Here is a 2737-nt window from a genome sequence, read left to right on the forward strand (position 1 = left end):
ACACAAATTGAGAGCACAAGAATCAGAATTAAGGGAGAATTAACAAACTCATACCTGATTACTAAAGCGCGATTGAGATTTCAATCGAAATCAGCACAAGCTTGTTCGAGAAAAAGATTCATAGCGCGATTAAGATTGAGATGAAAACTGTAAAGAGATTTGAGCGATGAAGAACATGGAATGATGGAGATGTGAGAGAACAATTGGTGTGTGGTTATCACTTTTCAGAGAGAATAAGGCACTGAGAGTCTGATGTTTCTGCATTTCACAGTTTAGACTTTTTTTTGTTATTTTTAAAATTTTTATCTTTTTTTTAGTGGCAATAGCTAAAATGGCCATTATAATCTATAATATTAATGACAAATATATAATTGTCACTAAAAAATGGTTTTAGGAAGAGAAATTGCGGTAATAATATTATTGCCGCTAAAAATTTATCGCTAAGAATCTTTTTTCTTGTAGTGAGAAGACGAAAAAGATGAAAAGGTAGCGGGGGTAGGTGAGAGCAAATCAGGACTGAGAATGGAGGAGGTGGTTGTTTTGGGGCTTGTGAGGTAGGTGGTAATACATTTAGTTCGTGTATTAGAGTGGGAGCGGAATTAATTTTTAAATTTTTTGGAGATTATGTATGTATAATATATAAAACTATGGTGATTAATTTTGATAGTTAATTTTAGTGTATACCTAACATAACTGATAATTTATTCTTTTCCAATTTGTATATAGTTCAACATAATATGAATTTCACTAATGCTCGAGTACCATAACGCTGTATACAAGATCATATCCCATAATAAATAAATAGATAAAAAAGAAGCCATCATAGAAATATAATATTCAAACCAAGGAGAAAAGAAAACTCTATGGTCTCATGATATCATTTCATAACATTTTACTTGGCAGTAGCTTTAGCAGTAACCCATTTTTGTCGAAGATCCATACAAAACAAAGCAAGCTTGTCAATCTCTGGAAGAATTCTAGTCACAGCTGAATTCACAATAAAATTCGTAGCCCAATTCACCAACCCTGGAAACTTGTCATTGGCAAGGACCTTCTTTCCATTCATCTCTTCTAACACACGTAGAGAAGGCAAGAAGCTCCCAAAGGCAATGTCAGTGAGTCCAACCTTGCTCCCTCCAAAGAAGGGCTTTTCTTCACTGCATTTTCCGAATGCCTCTTCCAACTTCACAAGTATTTCTTCCTCCAATTGCTCGAAATGTGGCTTCGTTTCCTCTTAATCTTCAAAAGCCATTAGAATGTTCCTCATGCAAAGTAATAACTACGTACACCCAAATTTAAATACAAAAATAAATTGATGATTGAGAACCAAAGTTAAAAAAAAAAGTAATGTGAGAAAGACAAAAAAAACAGTTAGAACTTTATACATAGTACTTTACACATAGTACTTTACACATTTTTTAATAAAATAATTAGCCATTAGAATAATATAAATGTCATAGTTTAATATTACAATCAAACATGTCATGCATAAGTAAATAATCTAACATTTTTACAAGCGTGTAATTAAATGTTTTCACGAACACAAAACAACCATTGTATCGTAACAATCATCTTTCATGTAATACACCAATCAACCGCTGTATAGGAATGCATTCTTTATGTTCATGAAAAAAAGTTAACTATATGGTGCGTCAAAACATTTGATTATTCTATTATAATAATGTTTGATTATCGATCTTATGTGAGACTTTTAATTATTCCAGTAATTAATTATTTGTTAAAAAATATATAAAATAACATATACAAACATATATATTATATCTTATGTTTTATGTGTATTTATATTTTTTAATTACAAAGAGATTTCTATTTTTTACTGGTCTTCTATATATTTAACCTTTTTTAGTAACTTTTTTTTTTCTTTTAGAATTTTAATTTGAAACAACTTCTTTCTATGTATACAATTAAAAATGCAAATCGATAGGCCTTTAGAAAAAGAATTTTACTAGAAAATTAACTAGGAGTGAAATCAACTTCAACCTAATTAACTAGTTGAATAAGTGAAAAATAAATTTGTTATATATAAAAAAAATAACCCCTCATTATCATAGTTTTTCAAATTTTAAAATAAAAAATAAAAAGAATTAATTTAGTTCGTTTAATTTATAGTTGGCTTTTTAGACTTTTTCTTAAAAGAATACTTACAAAAATTTAAAATCACACATGAATAGTCTTAGAACAATAAGAATCACATTTAACCAAAAGGACATTTCATATTATAAATCCTTTATATAAAGAAAGAGATATATAAAGCACCTTATCATCAATGTATGAAACCCAGAATCTAGCAATTGCTCTGTCATATGCATCTGGAGGAAGGATAGAAGGAGCATTGGACCAAACCTCATCAATATATTGAAGTATGATTGAGGATTCACATATGGGTTTGTCACCGTGGATTAGAACTGGGATTTTCTTGTGCACAGGATTGGAACGAAGAAGAAGATCACTTTTGGAATTCAAATCCTCTTCAATGTTCTCATATTCCAATCCTTTAATGTTAAGTGCAATCTTCACCCTTGTGACAAACGGACTGAACCATCCACCCAAAAGCTTCAAGTCACTACTTTTTGCTTCCATCACTATTATTATTGAAAGGGTAAATTATTGAAACTCTGTTATCTATTAGGTTACCGCTCATCAAGCAAAGCGTAAGTGTGTGTGTCTATATATAATTAAAACAAAAATAAAGAAAATATAAATAAAAAATATATAA

At 29.8% G+C, this 2737-nt stretch overlaps 1 pseudogene; it reads right to left on the bottom strand.

The window, feature by feature from the left end:
- Positions 878 to 2653, bottom strand: LOC107640422 (annotated as a pseudogene).

Source organism: Arachis ipaensis, chromosome B05, assembly GCF_000816755.2.
Source record: "Arachis ipaensis cultivar K30076 chromosome B05, Araip1.1, whole genome shotgun sequence".
NCBI lineage: Eukaryota > Viridiplantae > Streptophyta > Magnoliopsida > Fabales > Fabaceae > Arachis > Arachis ipaensis.